Source organism: Dioscorea cayenensis, chromosome 17, assembly GCF_009730915.1.
Source record: "Dioscorea cayenensis subsp. rotundata cultivar TDr96_F1 chromosome 17, TDr96_F1_v2_PseudoChromosome.rev07_lg8_w22 25.fasta, whole genome shotgun sequence".
Lineage (NCBI taxonomy): Eukaryota > Viridiplantae > Streptophyta > Magnoliopsida > Dioscoreales > Dioscoreaceae > Dioscorea > Dioscorea cayenensis.
Window position 1 is genome coordinate 18,831,902 of NC_052487.1, and position 6,848 is coordinate 18,838,749.

Sequence of the window (6,848 nt, forward strand, 5' to 3'; positions counted from 1 at the left end):
ATCACATCTGAACATTGAGGTCTGGGCTTTTTGGATAGGTGCTAACCTTTGCATTTATCACACTTTACCTTTTTGAAGTATCATCTCAAGGTAGGCTCAATAAAAACTCCCGCACGCAAGACTTTGGCTGCTAAGGCTCTCACTGCCATATGTTGTCCACATATCCCTTCATGGACTTTAGTTAACGTATATTCTGCATCTTGTTTATGGAGCCACCTTAAAAGTGGCATGGAAAACCCCTTCTTGTATAGCACATCATTTATCAGCTCCCCATCTTTTAAGAATTTCTTAAAGGGTATTCTCCAATCATTCCCATCTTCAAGTTTCTCATGTTCTTCTCTCGACATTTGCCTTTGAAGTTCTTCGAAATGTACAATCCTTCCCTTTGTTTCCATTGATGAGGCTAATTTGGACAAAGTGTCTGCATGACTATTTAAATTCCTATTAACTTGTAATAATTGGAATTCTTCAAACTCCTGAGACAAGGTTTTAACCTTGTGAAGGTATTGTGATGATTGGTTCTTTTGCTTCATACTTCCATGAAACTGCTGGAACCACTATGTGCCATCAATCTTTTCACCCGAGTTGCTTGGCTGCTTATTCCCCGCTATAAGTGCTTCATATTCTACAATATTGTTTGAGCTTAAAAAGGCAAAGCGCAATGAATACTCTAGTATATCTCCTTCAAGAGAGATTAGAACTACCCCAAAAGCTCCGGCCCCCTGATGAACTTGATGCTCCATCCACAAACATCTTCCATATGTGTTCATCTCGCTTTGTTTAGCTCATCTCTCCAAAGGCATTCTTACTATGAAATCGCCCTAAAGCTTGACCCTTGATTGCTTGTCTCAGGTTCAAAGCAAATATCATACTCTCCTAGTTCAATCGCCCATTTTGTAAGTCTCTCAGAACATTCGTCTTTGTAATATCTCGACGCAAAGGTTGATCCTATACGACCACTATAGAATGAGCTTGAAAGTAGGGTCTTAATTTTCTGGAAGCCATCACAAGTGCTAATGCTACCCTTTCAGCAAAAGGGTATCGAGACTCTGCACCTTGAAGTACTTTATTGATGTAGTACACTGGTTTATCCACTTTTATTTTCCTCCTCAATAAGACTACACGTAAAGCCATCTTGCTAACTCCCAAATATATAAATAATGGCTCTTTAGGCTCAGGTCTAGTCAAAAGAGGTATCTGCTTCAAGTATTCTTTTAGTTCTTCAAAAGCCTTATCACATTCTGAAGTCCATTCAAAATTCTTCCCACCTCTTAAAGTCTTAAAGAAGGGAAGGCTCCTTTCAGCTGACTTGGAAAGAAACCTATTCAAGGTCCCCTATAATTATTTTAATTAATTAAAATAATGAAAGGTGAGATTGATAGCTAAAAGAGACTTGGAATGCAATTCCTTTCTTTCACGACGTGAAACCACAAGGTTTGCAGATGACAGTAAGGGGTTGGAACCCTTTGAAGCCTCATTGTTGGCTTTATTTGGAGGACTTATTTGGGAAAGAGAAAAAAAGGAAGATCAACGTTTATTTTCTACTGACTTAGCCATCGGAGTGTTTGTAGGGACACTTCCCACACTGTTACAGGTCTAGGCATTTGAAGAAGAAAGAGACTCTAACTCCTTTTGTTCGACCTCTAAGTTCGAAGCTCTACAAGTTCAAGGTCCCCTACAAATTCATTGTTGTATTCAAGCAACAACAGTTGGCGCCGTCTATGGGGAATCGATCAAAAGGCCATCACACAAGGTTACCTTCGTGTAGTCTCTTCAATCTATTCTAATGCCACCAAAGAAGTCCCAAACATCACGCTCTCAGATAGCTACTACTCAAGATGAAATGATTCCTCAAAGTGAAAACCTTCAAGAACAATTAGAGATTCCACCCGGTCCTCAAGAGATACGATGCCAATGATTCCTTTAAGCGGATATGAAGCGCTTAAAAAGAAGTTCGATGAAAACAACAGAAAGTTAGATGATTTAATGCTCTTTGTCCAGCAAGCCCTACCTCAAGAAATGGTCCCCTCCAACCTACATCTTAGGGGAGAGCAAGCTATGGAACAACAAGGGCAAGGTGAACCACATCCTCATAACCAAGAGAGGGTTGAACCTCCAGAAAAAATCCAAGAGGTGGTAGAAAGCACTTACAAAGGAGAATTAAGAGCATTTGAGAAAGATACGGAGGAATCTACCTTTATTATAAAGGAGGCAGCTGATCTAAAAAAGATGATTGAACATGTTCTAGAACAAAAGAAGCTGGTTCCTACCGAGGAAACACCACAAAGAAGAAAGGTTCCTTTCGTCAAGGAAATCATGGTAAAAGCTCTACCCAAAAAATTCAAGATGTCACAACTAACAACTTATTCTGGGAAGGGTGACCCTTACGACCATATGCGAAACTATGAGGCAGTGATGCTATTTCATGGATGGGAGGATGCAATCATGTGCAGAGCATTTCCGCTTACCTTAACTGAGCATGCATGTATATGGTTTAATAATCTAAAGGAAGGATCAATTTCAAATTTCAATCAGTTGAGGAAGGAATTTATAGATGCATTTCTCATTAAGGCTAGAACAAAGAAGGACGCTTCATACCTTCTGAATATTAAACAAGATGAGAAAGAGAGCCTGAAGAACTATGTTGAAAGATTCTGTGCTGCTACCTTAGAAGTACAAGATCTTCAAGCCACAGTAGCAGTATCAGGAATGCTTCAAGGGACAAGATCAAGAGATTTTCAAAAATCTCTTTCCCTAAATTAACCCCTTACTCTTGGAGATCTATTCAATAGGGCTAATAAGTTTATCCTTTCAGAGGATGTCATGAGGCACATCAATACTGGAAACAGAGATAAGAAAAGAAAAAATACGTCAAAATCAAATTATATGTAAGGAAAAGGTAAAACAAAAGAGATAAATACCTCAACTAAAAGACGTTAGCAACATCTATATTCTCCAGCATATCAACAAAATAGGATTCCTCATCTCGTAGAAGAATAGAAGAATACATCAATCTAGAAGCCACCCACGTGCCGAGTAATCGTCTCAGAGATAAAACCTAAAAAGGTTCCCCTTTTAGAGTACTCCTAAGATCAAAGCATGATCTTTATATACCGATGAATTGCCTGAGGTGGTTCCATGGGTGGAAAGCTGAGATTGACAGCTAAAAGAGACTCGGAATGTAGTTACCTTCTTTCATGACGTGAAACCACAAGGTTTGCAGATGACAGTAAGGGGTTGAAACCCTTTGAAGCCCTCATTGTTATTTTATTTGGAGGATTAAAACCCTCCAAGACGAGAAACCGTCTGTCATCTGCAAACCTTGTGGTTTGCAAATGACAACCACTATATTAAAGTATCTTCATATCATTCATCCCTTAGTTATCAACAGTTGGTATCACAGCTGAGTTAAAGTATTTTCTGGCATTCTTCCCGTGATCATCAAAGATTTTTGCAAGTCTAGGTTCAAAGCAACTATCATACTCACACCTTGTCTACTCAGAAGCATGGAGAATACTTTAACTCAGATTTGTCTTCTCAGAAGCATGGAGAAATGAGAAACCGTCTTACTAAAAAAAGGAAACGAGATACCACAGACGGCGCCAACTATTGTTGCCCTCGAATACAGTGGAATTTGTAGGGGACCTTGAACTTGTAGAGCTTCAACTTGGAGGTCGAACAAAAAGGAGTTAGTAGTCTCTTTTCTTCTTCAAATGCCTAGGCTCTAGTATGTGTCGGGAAGTGTCCCCCACAAACACTTCAATGGCTAAGTCGTGAGAAAATAAACGTTGATCTTCCTTTCTTTCTCTTTCCAAAAAGTTCTCTCCCTATTTTAAATAGGGAGGCTATTTATAGATATATGATACGTCACGTAAACACTTCACGTGTTCGAGATCGTAGGGTGAAAAAGGGAGATAGTGGGTGTTATGTGAAAAGTGGGTACTACGTGGGTTTGAATTAGTCCACATCGGCTCCAATATTGTTTTATTTTTGATATTATACGTACAACAATTTCTATGGCATGCCGACCTCAAGTGTGCCATCTTTCTTTCCATGAGTGCGGATAAAACATTCTTTAGGGTGTCGGCTCCCCTACCCAATTCCCTCCACTTAAAACAACATAGTAAATAAATATTAAATAGTTATATGTGACAATTATAATGGTATTTAAATGGATAAGGGACATTACTAGCCTAAGGAGGTGCACAATAGTACTAACAGATCCACCACGATAAATAACGGTGGAGAAGCTTCCAATTCGCCCCTATTTTATTTGTTCTTTTCACTTATTCTCTTAAACTCCTATAACTCCCAATACCTTTGCAAACCCTCCCAAACTATAGGATCCATCCATGGAAATGGAGCCTTGTATAATTTATGTGCAAGATATAAATCTAGGGCCATTCACTAGCTTTCCGTGCTCGAAATGTCGTAACAACGATGACTCATGTCAGTGGCTCCCTATGTATAATGACCCTTAAAAATAATAACTAAGGTAATGTTTTATTGTAATTAATATGTATACTTAAAAGATATTGGAGCATTTAATTAATTAAATAATACTTACCCTAAAAGAATTGAATAATTTTTGCCTCATATCTTTGGGCACTTTTCCCCATCCAATCCATGCCTCTTTATAGTGACCATTGACCAACTCATGTATTGCTCTCTTAACTTCATAATCTCTAAATAAAAGAGTGATGTAAAACAAATTTACTTAAAACTTAAAAATCCTTTTTATTAGATAAATTATATACAAAATTATAAAATTGTTATAACATGAAATGCAACTCACACAATTAAAAGCTGTCCGGGTGATCAAACCAGGGGGTCCAGTGCTCTCTGACTCATTGGATGTCACTTCCATTGCCGGGGAGTAGTCCTCAGATGCATGGGCAGAAGTCTCTCCATGTGGAATTGGGGGAGGTTGCTACTAGTATAGCTGGTGAAGGTTGCATTATTGGTGGTGAGGGAGTCATTGTTATTGTTGGTTGAATGTTTGGATGTATACAAGGAGGCATTCCCAAATCCGTCACAGTATTTGGTATTGATGTAGAGTTGTCACCGGATCTTTGATGAATATTCGGGGTGGAGCGACCCCGGCTTGATGTGGAACAGCCACCATGGCCCGATTTCGATCGACCACTAGATCGACGTCCAGACTGACCCCGTCCTGAGAGATAAGCATAAACAAAAATATAAATGTACATATATATATATATATATATATATACGTGAATGATATCAAGGCATTGCTATTGGTGGATAAATTCAATGTAATTCAAACAAAATGCTATTTTACTAAGTTTCAAATTAATTCAATTCTAATTTAGCACAATGGTAGAAATCCAAGACTCTTCATTTTATATCCATGCCATCTTACTTAAGGGAAAATAAATATGTTTATTGACATAATCATTGTGTTAACAAAATAAATTTGAAAACAATTTTCAGAAAAGCAAGATTAAAATAAATGAAAATTCAAACCCGATGTTGTCCCAGAATCTTGATAACAATCCATCACGCTTTAAGTGGAACAATCTACCCACCTACATGGAAGCACAAATGAGAACAAAAATGGTAAAACTACTTATCACATTAAAAGCATAAATGAGATTCTCACAATGAGATTGCATAGCAAGTTTTTATTCAAAATAAAATAAAACCACCAACTTGATAAAAATAAGAGGTTCATATCAAAAGGAAGTACAAACAAAGAGTTTGTCAAAATAGTGCGTAGTTGTTAAAAGTCATGTTCTTCAACATCATCATCATCATCATCATCATCATCATCATCATCATCATCAATTTGTTCGTTTTCTTCATTTTTTGTTAGCTCATTTTCTTTGTCTTCCTCGGTTTCACCTCCAAATGGGTTGCAGATCAGACAAGTCAACAATAAGTTGTATGTCTTGTGGGTCAAATAAAGGAGGAATTTATTCTACAGTACTAACGCCGGTTGTGGACTGGATTTCCTCCATTTGATATGCAGATGCATCTTTTTCTGGCCAACTTGTCTCAACTATTCCCCTAGCTTTTGTGGGACACACAACCAACCAATTTACTTTGTTTTTCTTTATGCTCGGGTATGCAACATAATTCACTTGAGTGGCTTGTTGGGACAACACAAATGGATCATACTTTTGATATAACCTTTTACAATTAATATCAACCAACTTATATAGGGGGTGAACCTTGGTGCCATTTAATGGGTCAAACTATGTACACTCAAAGAGTACTACATGACTCCATCTACTACCATGGTACTCAAGCTACACTACATCTTCTAGTAAACCATAAAAATCACAAGATGAATCCTCCGAATTGCTTCCTCTTACACAAACACCACTATTCATGGTGGTTCTCTCCATGCCATGTGCGACAGCATGGAAGTTGTAGCAATTAATGAAATATCCTGACCATGTTGTTGCTTTCTTTGATGGACCTAAGCCAAACACCGTAAGAGAGGATCAGTTACTTGATTAACTTCATTTTCCACCTAAATCCCAAAAAATGTTAATAAAAATTTTCATTATTTCTTAGTACAATTTAAACATGTCTCAGTATCATTACTCACAAAATTTTTCAAAACCATTTTGCGAAAATGCTTATCAACCTGCTTTATTGATGGCATCGGATGGGTTCCTTCCAAGTAGGGTGACAAATACCCTAAGAATGTCCATCCAAACAAGAAATACTTATATATCAAATTAGATCTTGAACATGTACACATTATAAAATTATATTTCTCATTATTCAATAATAACTTACTTGTAATATGGATATACTCGAAAATTTCATAACACATAAGTATGTCTACATGTAACTCATCTTCCGATAACCACCTA